Source organism: Crocodylus siamensis, chromosome 4 (genome assembly GCF_052110815.1).
Source record: "Crocodylus siamensis isolate JL-2025a chromosome 4, ASM5211081v1, whole genome shotgun sequence".
NCBI classification, from domain to species: domain Eukaryota; kingdom Metazoa; phylum Chordata; order Crocodylia; family Crocodylidae; genus Crocodylus; species Crocodylus siamensis.
Window position 1 is genome coordinate 176,507,390 of NC_143398.1, and position 14,570 is coordinate 176,521,959.

At 41.7% G+C, this 14,570-nt stretch overlaps 1 pseudogene; it reads left to right on the forward strand.

Annotated features, from left to right (window-relative positions):
- The first annotated feature begins 445 nt into the window (after window positions 1-445).
- Window positions 446-14,091, forward strand: LOC149867209 (anterior gradient protein 3-like; annotated as a pseudogene).
- The last annotated feature ends 479 nt before the right edge of the window (window positions 14,092-14,570 follow it).

Sequence of the window (14,570 nt, forward strand, 5' to 3'; positions counted from 1 at the left end):
TCAGCAACCCGGGCTCCCATAGAACTGGGCGAGAACTGTATGTGATCACCACACCTTTGAAAACTAGGCCGCTTCGATTATAGTGGATTTAGAAAAGCCTATCTTTAGTACTTAGGCTGGCTGCAGAGGTAAGAACAAACAAGTCCCAGGTTCAGCTGTAATGAGAAATATGGAGGAAATGTTTGTAATGGTAGGACAGCTCACCTGTTTTCCCTGAGGCATTAAAAGAGTGAAAGGCAAAGATCAGGTGGCTTAGTACAGGTGAATAGCCAACATTCCCTTGAGTTCTACATAATCTTTTGCTCACTTTAAGGCATTTTAAAAGGTATTGCAAGTAACTTTATATATACTTAAGTAAGCTGTACATTATACATAGCTTTTACCATATTAAGTTGATACTTTTTAAAGATTTGCTCTCATACTTCTGAATTACCTTGTAGAAAACATGCACTCCTTTCTGCTGCTGTGTTCTCTCCTCATCTACAGTGACCTAGTGGTCTCTGTGCAGAGAAAATTACAAAGGGTCCCAGATGAAGAAGAGGAAGAGAACTTCACTTGGATAAGGACACCTCAAACTCTCTCATGAGGTGAGTTAGTATGACCTGGGAACAAAGCATTCATTTTTATTTGCATTTCCAAATAATGCCCATCAGCATAACTTCTGGGTATCTTACCTTAGGGAGGAAAAAAATGACATAGAAACATGATATAATTTTATACCTAAATAAAGAAATTACTAGTATTGGTATTTTTCCCCTCATTATGGACGTGGCTGAGAAATCTGCCCTCAATTCCATTTAGAAATAAAACAAAAACACATTAAATATGTGCTCTTACATTCTCTGCCCTGACAAGCACTAAGTTCTGCCTGTGTTCATCAACCTAATTGTGAGAGTTGGACCTCACCACCCCAAAGCTTCTAAAATGCTTCTTTATTGGCCTGAATAAAGAAACACCCGATGAAGGGTGTTTGTACCTGAAAGATTGCAAAGAACATTTTTTTCAAACTATTTAGTTGGTCTAATGAAAGATATCACATTTACCCAAAAAACCTTTATTTCTCAACATTCAGCTGCCAGTGAAAGGGAGAGTATAGTTCAAGGCTGTAAGAGATTAAACTTAATGGTTAGGAACCATTTACAGTTGCAACTTTCTGCCAGTTTGCTATACTGGTAAGAGCATAAGGCTTATGCCTGCAGCCAGCCCAACTCCTTACCTGTTGGCTTGAAGGTCCAGAAAGCAGGAGTGCTGGCAATAGCAGCAGTTTCAATATCTTCCTTCCTTGAAGGTTAGGTACAAGGGAGAAGCCAAGGGCTAGAACAGCACTAGCAGAAGAGCAAAAATACACAGAAGTTTTATGATACAGAAACAGCCTATTCAGGGATCACATTTTCAGTAGTTAAACTACTAAAATTGTTTAGCTCCACCAAATTCAGCAGAGATCTTGTTTCATTCTAGCTGAGGATCTGGGCCCATGAATCTCATGTAGAGAACCTCAAGTTTTAAACTACTGTGTAGATTTTAGGTAGTCTATTTCCACGTTTATTAATTCATGCTTTGAATTACTAAACTACACTGGTCCAGTCAAATAGAAGACTTTGGATGAATTGAAATAAAGGCATCTTTGCAACTGTAGCATCCTTCATTGTCAGAGACAGAGCTGACCCCTCTAGATGAGAAAATGATTAAATTCAATAAGAGCACAAAAGTACCAAGGTTCATCTAAAGATTGTCAATGTTTAAGGCTGAAGAGAGTTATTGCACAAAGGAAGATAGGGGTGCAGACAGAAATGACATTTGTCACATGATTGGCCTCTTGAAAGCAATATAAAGCTGTGTCCAAACAGAAGAGCGTGGCTGCAGGATACTCTGATCATGCAACAAGTTAACCCTCATTATATGAGGGTTCAAATGAAGATGCTCCAAAGCAGAGCACCTTCATTAATTTCTGTCTGCTCTGGCTGCAGCACAACTCAGCCCCAGCTGCTGTCTTGGAATGGGAGGGGAAGAGAGGTCCATTCAGGGGTTCTCAGCCCTGCTGGAGTGGGAGGTATGTGGATTGGAGCCCCTCACCTCACGGGGACTCCAATCTACCTGGCCCCCACTCCAGCGAGGCTGAGAAAACCCCAGAATGGACCTCCCTCCTCTGCCTTCTCCCCCCATTCCAATCCAAAAGCAGCAGCAGAGCTGAGCTGGGGGGGCAGGGGAGCAAAGCTATGGGGAGAGGCTGTACAGACATAGCCTCTCTCCCTAGATTGGCTCCAAATTGGAGCCAATCTTCCACCCTCTCGATCCAGCACCTAAAGTCTATTGGGTCAAAAGGATCATTCTAACTTATGGCGCTTTCTATGAGTTGCCACGTGTTAGACCTGGGAGCTGCACTTCTGTTTGTGCCCCTAGAAGGTTGTCAATACAAGGCATTTCTGAACTGTGAGGTTGTCAATACAAGGCATTTCTGAACTGTGTTAACTCCTGTCTCAATACTCATTTTATGTTAAATAAACAGACTAATTGTTTTAGTGTGGCTAAAGAAAAAAACAGAGAAGGAATAAAGGAATGGGACAGGGTCATCTTACATGAAAGGGGAAGAGGCAATTTGAGAGGATACTAAATGTCCATGGCCTGTGGATGCAGACGATTCTCCATCTTGTGGCCATGATTCAGTGGAACCAAAGAATATGCAACATTAGGAGGGGGAAGTGGCTGTGATTCCAGGAGGATAAAACAATCTGAAGTTTGCATCCTGTAATGCAGGAGATGTAGGATTATGTAGGAAATGCAGGAAAAACTGTTTAACATTTTGCTTTGGGTTAGAGATGGATTGGGCAGAACTGACATAACAATTCATCTGGCTTTAGATGTATTACCCATTGCTTTCCTTGGAGAGATTTCAAACTTCTCATTTCACTTTGTCTTGAAATCGTAGACAGTATGCCTTTGGTAATAGTGGCCAGTCAACTGGAGGTTGTTACCTAACACTGGAGATGAGATTTATGTTATGCAAAAAGATTAATCCATCCTTTTTTCAATAGGATGGGGTGATGAAATTGAATGGGTACAAACCTATGAAGAAGGTTTAGCTACATCAAGGAACAGGTAAACTTCAGTTATTTTGCTGCATCATGCTTTCAGAACTTAAAAGATACAGTTTCATAGTTAGTAGGGTCGGAAGAGACCTGAGCAGATCATCAAATCCAACCCTTGTGTATATATGGACCCCGGTAATCATAAGAGACTGTTGTTTAAAAATGGCAAAAAGTGCTAATACAAAGATGAAACCTAGGATGACAGGCATGTTAATAATTGGTGGTGGTGGGTTTTTTATGTTTATTTTTTTTGCAACAGTACCTGGAGGCCCTAATTAGAACTAGTGCTCTGTTACATCTAGTCATTGTACCAACATATTGCAAAAAAGAAGTTCTTCCCTAATGGGCCTCAAAAAATTACACTGAGAAAAGAAAAAGCTCATGACGTGAGGAATCAGTCTAAATGATATAATATGACAGATTGTCAGTGACCGTTGTTTCAATTCTCCAAGATGCTGACCAACACTCTTAAATCGTATTGATTTCAAGAAGAGACTAATAGGATTTCAGTAAGACTGGACCTTTCAGGATAATGACATCTTGCAGTATAGCATCTACAGTGCTTATTTTGTTAATTTTTTTAATGATCTCTGCAGCTGTTCTGAAAGCTCTGACTTTGCAGTGCAGAAACCCAAGCCTGTTAAAAACAACTGGTATGCAGTGAGTTATAGCAACTCATTCATTTTCATCCTGGTTTCATTAATTTTCCACTGTTACATTCATTCTATGACTGCATTAGAATCTTAGAGCATGATCTTTCTTTAGATAACTGCACTGACTGTCAGACTACTATGCCTTACATGGCATGTGAAGGGACATTTCAATTTTTAACACTAATTTTATCAGCTCAACAATGTACAATATGAGAAGAAGGGATGCCCATTTGGAAGAGCCATCATTTGGATTCCTTTCTCAAAGTTTCTATATGTGGTTTACAGTAGCTTCAGAACCACTTGTGGACTTAAAGATTGTAGGTGGTTATCCATTATTCTTCTGTAAGCAGTCTGGATTTACCTTTTTCTTAATATCGTTACAGCAAGAAACCATTGGTGGTCAGCCACCACCTAGAAGAATGTCCCTATAGCCAAGGTGAGAGAGGAAAACCATCCAAAACAAACTATAGGAATAAAAAATGCTATTTCCATTGCATGTTTTCTGCATTGGGCTTATTGCATTCTGCATGGTGAAGCTGCTTGACTCGGTCACCAAAAACTAACCATGAATCCTGCCAGGATTATAAACAACAGGATGGGATGAAGGGTTCTGTAACACCTTTCCACCTACCAATCTACTTCAGGCCTAAATTTCAATGAGACATGGACTAAATCAGATCAACCAAAGTGAAAAATAGTATCTGGTAAAAATATTTAGGTCCCAAATATCACCACCTTAAAGAGACTGACCAGTGACATGGGGTCACTATGTCTTCTCTTTAACCCAGCCAAGGGTTAAGTCTAAAAAAGATCATGTATTATAATTTTGTCAAAAAAGAAGGTTGAGGTTGTCTGTTTTTTCCTCCTATAATTATACTATTATATACAATAAATAGTATTACATAAATCATTATAATACTTGGATCTTGAGTGAATTAACTGCCCTTTTAGTGGCAGAATTTTGACAGTGCCCTTACTTTATGCAGCAGGTGTGTTCCTGGTGTAGCTCTTTGGGCTATATGCCTCGTAGTTGTGCAACAGGGTTGATAGTTTTATGGCTATGTTATACAAGCACTTGTATGGGATGATTTGGATATTATTCTCTAAGATGCTGAACACCCTTAAATCCTATTGCTTTCAAGAAGAGCTGAATCAGAGCAGGGGGTTGGACTAGATGACCTCCTTCTATGATTCTGCGTAATAAACATTGTATACTTGTGTATATGAAACTGGGCAAATTAAGATAGGACAAATTTAAATTTAGATACTTGGTAACTTTTGGAATATTTCACACATTAATAGTTTCATAGTAGCTAGGGTCAGGAGGGTCCTGAACAGACCATCTAGCCTGACCCCTGCCACAGGCAGGAATGAGTGCTGGGTTCACAAGACCCCAGACAGGCAATCATGCAACCTCCTCTTGAATTTGCCCAAAGTAGGGGCGAAGACCACTTCCCTGGGAAGTTGGTTCCAGATTTTGGCCACCCTAACTGTAAAATATTGCCTTCTGATCTCTAACCTAAACCTGTTCTCCATCAGCTTATTACCATTGTTCCTTGTCACCCCTGGTGGTGCTGGGAAGAAAAGGGCTCTACCTATTTGCTGTTGATCTCCTCCGATGAGTTTGTAGGCAGCCACCAGGTCCCCCCTCAGCCTCCTCTTGCTGAGGCTGAACAGATTCAGGTCTCTCCGTCTCTCCTCATAGGGCCTGTCCTGCTGCCCTCTCACCAAGCGGGTGGCCCTCATCTAAACCCTCTCCAGGCTGGCCACATTCCTCTTCAAGTGCGGCGCCTAGTACTGGATGTAGTACTCCAACTGTGGCCTGACCAAAGTCGCATAGAGGGGGAGTATCACCTCTGTGGACTGGCTTGAGATGCATCTTTGGATACATGACAAGGTATGGCTGGCCTTGCTGGCTGCGGTCTGGCATTGGCAGCTCATGTTCATCTTGGAGTCAATAATGACTCCAAGATCCCGTTCTGCCTCTGTGCTTTCAAGAGTGGAACTCCCCACTCTGTATGTATGCTGTTGATTTTTTCTCCCAAGGTGCAGCACCCTGCATTTGTCTATGTTGAACTCCATCCTATTCTCATCTGTCCACTTTTGTAGTCTGTCTAAATCTCTCTCTCCCTTCAAGTGTGTCCACCTCACCCCACATCTTAGTGTCATCAGCAAACTTGGACAGCGTGCTTTCCACCCCCTCATCCAAGTCGCTGATGAAGATGTTAAACAGTGCGGGACCAAGGACTGAGCCCTGGGGTACCCCACTGCTCACATCTCGCTAAATTGAGTACAACCCGCCTACCACTACTCTCTGGGTGCATCCCATCAGCCAATTTTTTACCCATCCAACTGTGTAGGCATCAATGCCACAGTCGTTTAATTCATTGATGAGGATAGGGTGAGAGACAGCGTCAAAGGCCTTCTTAAAATCTAGAAAGACAACGTCCACAGTGACACCATCAATTTAATTTTTTTTAGGTCCACGGCAACACCATTTAATTTTTTTAATGTTGTTTCTTCACATAACTTCCTAGATTTTTAAAGAAAGGAAACTAAAACCCCAAATTCCACTAGGTGGAGCCCTAATAACTCCCTTCAAATTCAGCAGGGCTAGAATCTTTAGATCCAAAGAACAGAGCTCCGCCCCTTGAGCAGAGGGGATAACTAAGATCAGTTAGTAGGTCATCATCCTTTATGTGAGCCAGCCACTAAAAATGAGATGAGGCATGTATTTTACCAGCCATTTGTTAGTACTGATCCTCTTCCAGGTTTAGGGCCTGAGGGTTACATGGTTAAAAATCTCTGTCCCTTCAACTTACTGTCATAGTCTCCCTAATTTACCTCCGTATCCCAGTCCCTCTAACCTTATTACTATATGGCTTCTTGTCCAGGTCCTGCTTTCCCTTCCTTCGGTTTCTTGTCTCTGTCCCAATTCCCAGGCAACATGAACCATTTCAAACTTGAGTAGTTAAAATCTGGCCAGGCTTTGTGGAGTAAAAAACAGGGCCCAAGAAGGGAAAGTGTGAACAAATCCTATAATTATTTTTCTCATTAATTATACAGCAACTTTCATGTTTAGGAATCCTGAAAATGGAATGCATTAAGGGAGACTTTCCAGTCAAAGGCAACACTCAGGCGCTGACCAATATAGACTACCATGCAACTTTAGATAGGACTTTTGATCTCTGGAGTTAGCATGTGATCTGCAGGACGGCATCTCTTCAAAGTGCTGTGACTTACTGCACTGTAATTCCAACATCAGCTATGAGTCCAAATCACAATGTGGCAATTTAAAGAAAGAATTTTTTAGCTTTCAAGAACTCCTACTACACCAACAGAATTTATACTTTTCAGTGAGGAATACTGGTACCTTACTGGTAAGAGCTGTATTGACAGATAAAATGCAACACCCATTCATTTCTTTGCATCTGTATATGCTTGTAAGCCATTAGAAACAAACAAGTAAATTCACCATAATATACATATATGCTTATATGATTACCATTCTCCATATTGCAGTGTCAAGAACTACCAATAAAAGCCAAGTAAGATTATATACAACCATGAATTATTCATCATGTATATTCCTAAAGAGAATATTCATGATGAAATCATAGCAAGCTTCATAGATGAGGTTTCTTCTAGTACTTATTATTTATGAGAAGTGAGTTGTTAGCTCCCCAAGCCTCATCTAATATATGCATATGATAATCTGAAGACACCAGCAAAAAACTAAGGGCTTTAGGTTCATTATAAACTACTGCAGAGCACAACTAAGTATGGGAAATAGTGAACTGCCAATAAGAATCCACACATTTCTTTCTTTGTTTCAGCTTTAAAGAAAGCTTTTGTTTCTAGTCCAGAGATCCAAAAGATGGCTCAAGAGGATTTTATTATTATTAATCTAGTGGTAAGATCATGTTTTAAAATAATGATCATCTCCATGTATAGCAAGAAATAGAATAAGTAACAAATATCAAAATCAAATCAGATAAGCATTTATTTGGGGCATTGTTTTATTTTATCTAGTTTCAGATGTCTGTTTTCAATCTCTCTGGCAACCTACAACAGGATTTATCCTGCATAATCTTTTTCAGAAGGAATGGAGGGGGACATACTTCTGTAATCTAACCTCAAATATGTTTCTGAAGTTGGGAACATAATGACCTGTACTGAAAAGCTTTCACGTTCATCAGTTATGCAGTTTCGGTCACCTCTCTTTCAGCCACTAAGCATTGGCCATTGTTAGTGACAGGATAGCTACTTGGACAGGAGATTCGTCTCACCCGATACGGCATTTTCTGGGTTACCTAATATTGTTAGATTTATTACACGTCCAGTAGCTGGGAAAAATCCATAGCACCCCAGAGTCTAAGTAATATTCTTTAGCACAATATAGCAAGAATATTGATTAGTTTGTTCCTTTCCCTTATGTGTTGACTATTGTAGCAGCTGTTTTGGTAATAACCTTTCATTAAAAAGTTAAATAATTTATTTCAGCATTCAACCAGTGATGACAACTTGGCACCTGATGGCTACTATGTCCCTAGGATCCTCTTTGCTGGTGACCTTCCAGTCTTGATCAGTAGTTTTCAAACTCTTTTGGCCAAACTATTTTACCTGAAAAATATTGCTGCTTTTACCATGCAACCTTGTCATATCATACCAGTCTGAAAACCCCTGGTCTAGAATGTAATCAAAACTAATTTCTTGTGTGCCTCTTCGTAGTCGTTTCCCTATTGGTCACCATAAACTTCACATTACTGCAAAAGAAAATGAATAAATAAATAAAACCAAGGTACAAAGCTACAGGAAGCAGATACTAAGATTTGTGTTGTCCTGATTTGAGATACCTACCAGGGGTCTGATCTTCAGAAGGTGACTATTCAGCACTGTCTGAAAATTGGGCTCCTTTTAGGTGCAAAGTTGGACACACCAAATCTTTCACATTTTTTTAAAATTTTGATCACAATGACCTCAGTCTCCAGCTAGTGGTAATCAGTGCAACTCCACCATCTCTCTATTGGTTCATATCATTTAAGGACCTGGCCCTGCATACTTGGTCCAAGTAGACCCCATGCTACAGTATATGACGACAGAATAAAATTTAATTCCATACCTATATCTGAATATTTATTAACAATCAAGTCCCCCAGGTTACAATCTAGTCCTATCAAAAATCTCTTCCAATCACCACAAAGGAAGGAGAAACCCTTGCAGAAATGTTAGGCATGAATGGGACAAGGTCCAAAACTTCTGAAGGAGCATACCAATCAATTAGACTTATCTCATTAGCAAGGAGACTATGGGAATTCAGATGCATCTTGCCAACACTGTCCAAAAACCCATCTAGAACAGATGCTACAGTATACCTAGATCCGTAAGACCATGAATTTAAATGCAGTTTGTCAGGGGTGCTGTGAAAGTACTAGCTACCACTGCTTGCAAAGCACTGAATTTTTTTCTTTAAAAAATAAAGCAACACTGCTTCCTTTGAAAAGCCTGCATTGCTAACATTTTGGATTTTTCCCCATAAAGATCCCTCTATGACCATTCAAACTGATTTGACTGGCAAAAATAAGAACAAAATGTATGCCTATGAACCAGAAGATATTTCAATATGTGAAGTAAGAAATAAGCAAATAACTAACCAATGCTTTTTAAAATTTCTAAATTATAACAATATAATGTTGATAAAGAAATAAAAGATATTTAGGTTTAGATATTCAGGTTTTGGGAAGTGACCTATCTTTGTATAACTACTGCCATCTGCTAAAGCCCCCATTTGCTTTAGACATGTTTCATAGATTTCATAGACATTAGGGCTGAAAGGGATCTCAGAAGATCATTGAGTCCAGTCCCCCGCCCGAAGGGCAGGAAGTCAGCTGGGGTCACAGGATGTTGAGTTTCCTTTGATCATTAGTCCCACATGAGAACTAGTGCCTTAAAGTATTTGGTGAAAGTAGAGCCATTAATTCTGGGGAGATGTCCAGTCAATAGGTAAACCTCTGAGGATTCTATCAGGAAGCAAGTGCAGTTCATAAATTTTGCTAAAGGTCTGGTATAGTGTGAAGGCCAAATAGGCTAAACTGTTTGGATTCAGGGTGTTTACCATCTTTATTGTCTTCACTAATCCAGTTTGTAATCTCAATCATCTGAACCTCTAAAAATGGTTCCAGATTTCCATGGTCAAGGAGAACAATCGTGAGATGTTTAAAAAAACACAATGCATTTTTGGGGGTTTTTGTTCTTTGCCTGCTAGTATTGAATTTGTAATGTATTACCCAACTTAAGTTTTAACCTTCTCTCGGAAACTGTAAGGGATAGATTTTTCTTTAAAAAACATTTTTAATTTAATTTCTCACAATCAGTTGACTCCAAGAGTTGAGAGATGTTAAGAAAACTACTAAGTATTCTAGTATCTACAATGAAATGGAAAGCATTAGCATTGTCACAGAATGCAATTTATAAATTTGTATCAACACATTACTCTATGGCAACATTGTTACTGCACCATGCTTTAGTAGGTCCAAAAGTTACTTCCTCCTTTTGGAAGTACTAAAGCACAGAGCAGTAACTTCTGGTATTGTGCCATATACGCAGCCCAGAGTTACTTTTATTAGCTACTTCGCTATAGCAACATGCTATAATAAGGAAGCATGCCACTACAATGAAGTAGCTACTACTCATGTATAGACACTCATGGACGCTATGTCTCTGTAGCATATCACAATGGTGATGTACAGTCATGTGGATGCACCCTGTGTGTTTTGGAACCCAAGTTCTATCAATTGGGCCACTCTGTTACAAGGATACAAATGCTACTACTCAAATGTTGACTGAAATATTGTATGAATTTCATTGAAATAAGGCTTATGCTGAATTTATAGTTAACAAAACAGTCCCATAAGAAAAATTATGCAAGACATTTTATATAGATATAAAACAATATAAATTATTATATGCATGTTATATACAGTTATATTTAGTAACAATCTACCATAAATTTACAAATTAGTACAGGTGACACTTGCCATTTGCAGGGGGAAACATTCTAGTATCCCCTGCGAATGGCAAAATAAGGTACTGTGCTCATGAACGCAGTGCCCCGGTGGGGCGGAGGGGGGCTAGCTCCAGCGGTGATCATGGGAGTGCAGCAGCAGCCAGCACGGAGCTCCCAAGATGCTCCTGTAAGTGTATAAAAGTGTATTTAAAATGTGGGTTCAGCATTCGCGAATATTTGAAATCGCGAATGCCATATTCACGAATAGCAAGGGCTTCCTGTATGTTAATACATTCTAAAAGAAATTTCAGAGGTTAAAGCTTTGCTGAGATGCAGTTATGGTTATAAGTAGTAAGGGTGTGCATGTGGGCCCTATTCAATTCGGATTCACCCCAAATCAGAGACAGTGATTCAAATAATTGATTTGGATTACTGTCCCCAATTTGATTCGGCTGAATCCGAATCTGAAGATTTGATGCTGATTTGGAGAACTGGCGATTTGGACAGACGCAGCTTGAAATGTTTTTTCTACATACCACAAGGTACCAGCGTGGCTTGTGAACGCTGCAATACTGGGGCGCATGGAGAGGATCCCATATGTTTGGCAGCAAACCCAGAAGTGAACCAGAAATATTTCTGGTCCACTTCTGGGTCTGCCAGGGAGCACATAGAGGGGCCCCCCCGCATTCCCTCCAGCTCAGCAATTGGCCACGGGGGGGACCCTGGAAGACCCCCAGACCCAGGAGGCACCAGTTGTGAAGCCAGGGAGACAGGCCCTGCGTGCTCCCCAGTGGACCAGACGTGCTTCTGGTCCACTTCCAGGTCTGCTGCCGAGCACGCTGGGGAGCCTCCCGTGCTCCTGTGGGACACTCCATGCACCCCAACATTGCAGCATTCATGAGCCACCTGCTACCTAGAGGTATGTAGAAAAAATATTTGAAGCTGTTTATGTCCAAACCTCCAAATCTCTCTGAATCGAATTGAAGGGTTCTGATTCGATTCAGAGAGATTAAAGAGTCCTCTGATTTGATTTGGATTTGGAGATTTGGCCACCAAATTGGGCTGAATCAAATCAGGGCCCAGAGCTTCACCCAGCCCTAACGAGGAGGTATCAATTTAAAAATTGCTGTCCATATACATGTTTGATTCTCCTCACTTAATTTCTTTTAATATACAGCTTTGTTTCTGATTCCATTACAATGTAGTTATACAAGTTGTATTCATTAAAACATAGTACATGTAGCAAGGCAGCAAGAGGGCACAGCAGCCTCCCTGGCTCTCCAGGGACTTAGCAGACCTCCTAAGGCTAAAAAGAAAGGCCTACAAAGCATGGAGGATGGGATTCACTTCCAAGGAGGATTATTCTGCACTGGTCCGGTCCTGCAGGGAGCAAACCAGGAAAGCCAAGGCTGCAACTGAACTTCAGCTAGCTTCGAGCATCAAGGACAATGGAAAGTCCTTTTTCAGATATGTGGGGAGCCGGAGGAAAAGCAAGGGCAACACTGGACCCTTGCTGAACCAGATGGGGCAACTGGCAACTGACGCCCAGGAAAAAGCCAACATATTAAATGGGTACTTTGCATCGGTCTGTCATCAGTCCCATGAGACGCCCATGCCGGCTACGGGAGACGGAGGTCCAGGTGAGGGAGATCCCCTGCCCTCCATAAATGCTGACCTTGTGAAGGAACATCTTGAGAGGCTGGATACCTTCAAGTCAGCTGGCCCTGACAATCTACACCCCAGGGTACTCAAAGAGCTGGCGAGCATCATAGCCCAGCCCCTGGCACGGATCTTTAAAAACTCCTGGCGCTCTGGTGTAGTGCCCGAAGACTGGAAGAAGGCCAATGTGGTGCCTATCTTCAAGAAAGGGAGGAAAGTGGATCTGGCTAACTATAGGCCCATCAGCCTGACTTCCATCCTGGGGAAGATCTTAGAAAAGTTTATTAAAGAGGCCATCCTTAATGGACTGGCCAACGCCAACATCCTAAGGGATAGCCAGCATGGTTTGTTGTGGGTAGGTCTTGCTTGACCAATCTCATTTCCTTCTATGACCAGGTGACGTATCACCTGGACAAGGGAGAAGAGATTGATGTTATATATCTTGACTTCAAAAAAGCCTTTGATCTGGTATCCCATGATCACCTCTTGCCGAAACTGGCCAATCGTGGCCTTGGGTCCACGATCCACTGGCTGGGAAATTGGCTTTGTGGTTGGACCCAGAGGGTTGTAATTGATGGCAGTCACTCATCATGGTGTCCTGTGACCAGTGGGGTCCCTCAAGGCTTTGTCCTTGGACCCATATTGTTCAACATCTTCATTAATGATGTGGACATTGGAGTCAGGAGTGGACTGGCCAAGTTCCCCGATGACACCAAACTTTGGGGCAAATCATCCACGCCAGAAGACAGGCAGGTGATCCAGGCTGACCTGGACAGGCTCAGCTAGTGGGCGGATGAGAACCTGATGGTGTTTAACACTGAAAAATGCAAGGTTCTCTACCTTGGGAAGAAAAACCTGCAGCATCCTTATAGGCTCGGCAGTGCTACTCTGGCTAGCACTATGGAAGAAAGAGACTTGGGGGTCATCATTGACCACAAGATGAACATGAGCCTGCAATGCGATGCTGCAGCTAGTAAAGTGAGCAAAACGCTGGCTTGCATCCATAGATGCTTCTCAAGCAAATCCTGGGACATCGTTCTCCCCTCGTACTCGGCCTTGGTGAGGCTGCAGCTGGAGTACTGCATCCAGTTTTGCGCTCCACAATTGAAAAAAGATGTGGAGAAGCTTGAGAGAGTCCAGAGAAGAGCCACGCGCATGATCAGAGGTCAGGAAAACAGACCTTATGATGACAGGCTGAGAGCCATGGGGCTCTTTAGCCTGGAAAAGAGCAGGCTCAGGGGTGACCTGATGGCCACCTATAAGTTTATCGGGGTGACCACCAGGATCTGGGGGAACGTTTGTTCACCAGAGTGCCCCAAGGGATGACGAGGTTGAACGGTCATAAACTACTGCAAAACTGTTTCAGGCTGGACATAAGGAAGAATTTCTTTACTGTCCGAGCCCCCAAGGTCTGGAACAGTCTGCCATCGGAGGTGGTTCAAGCACCTACACTGAACACCTCCAAGAGCAAACTGGATGTTTATCTTGCTGGGATCCTATGATCCCAGCTGACTTCCTGCCCTTTGGATGGGGGGCTGGACTCAATGATCTTCCAAGGTCCCTTCCAGCCCTAATGTCTATGAAACTTATGAACTATCATAGCCATGCCTTCAATAACTAGAATGTTTTCTACACAGTGGTTGAAAACGTTAGACAAGCAAAGATACTTCTCCACACAGAGCTATGAACAAAGTACCTCACACGAGATCAAAAAATGCCAAAGCCAAAGATGGACAATCTATACAGCGGTGAACAACATGAAAATACAGATCAGGAAGGTTCTTGGTTTTAGGGCCTTTTCCAATACTGCATTATAGTGGGGGGGTGGGGGGGTTTCCTTTTGAAAGAGAGAATGATGGTATTGCCATGGGACTAAACACATTCACATTTCCCTTAAATAATTCTAAAAGTCTTATTTGTATGAACTTGGGTTTATGGCAGTGGTTCCCAAATGGGGTTGCAACATCAGGGGATGGGGTCACAGGGGTGGTGGTTGTAGGTTGGGAGTGAGGGGCCATGTTAAGGAAATGGGGCAATAAGTGGGTCATGCTGAGGAAAAGTTTGGGAGCATTGGTTTAGGAAATATCTAATAAGATCATTAAACCATTTTTTTTTAGAGTATTAAGGAAATTTTTGCACATTTGCAGTCATCACTGTACAAGCACT